Here is an 800-nt window from a genome sequence, read left to right as displayed (position 1 = left end):
GAGTAGGATGGACGTAATCTCTGCCGCCCCCTTTACAGTCCAAGAAAGGAGGGAAGATCCCTTCTGAATGGCTTGCCCTACCCACATTCCTGATACGGCTTCGGATCGCTGCATTTCTTTGGCTCGCCCTGTTCCACAAGGTCATCCCCCCACACCGTTACAGCGGGTGATTGACAGAAGCATTCTGCAAGAATGTCGGCCTCACAGCTTTTTCCCCTTTGCGGTCACCTCTCCTCCTTTTGGCTTCCGTTTGGAACCATGAATTTCTCTTGAAAAGGAGATTGGAAAAACTGACACACCGGTTTTGCTTTTCACAGGTTCCTTTTTTGTAGGCCTCCCCAGATGGAAGGGAGGGAGGGAGGGAGGAAGGAAGGAAGGAGAATAGGAGGGGAGGAGGAAGAATCTTTGGAATGGTGAAGAAGGAGAATAGGAGGGGAGGAGGAAGAATCTTTGGAAATGGTGAAGAAGAAGAAGTTTTAAAGAAGTTGTTAGATAACCCTTTGTCTAAAGTAGTGTAGGATTTCCTGCCTGAGCAGGGGGTTGGACTAGAGGACCTCCAAGGTCCCTTCCAACTGTAATCTATTCTAAGCTTGAGATGGTGCTTTAAGCATTGTGAGACCCCAATTCAAGACCATCCTCAACACGGAAGGCACATGGGTACCGGTGCTTTTGTTTGCCTGCTGGAACTTATGGAAGAAAGTTGCGGTAATAAATAATGGAGTCAAATCGGTACTGTAAGGAATAGTGTATTGTCCTTCAGGTTTTGGGTTAGGGTTAGGGTTTTATTTTTGTTGATACCA

This window comes from Natrix helvetica (genome assembly GCF_964273705.1).
Source record: "Natrix helvetica genome assembly, chromosome: 15".
NCBI classification, from domain to species: domain Eukaryota; kingdom Metazoa; phylum Chordata; class Lepidosauria; order Squamata; family Natricidae; genus Natrix; species Natrix helvetica.
The sequence above is the reverse complement of the archived record's forward strand: the minus strand, read 5'-3'. Positions refer to the sequence as shown.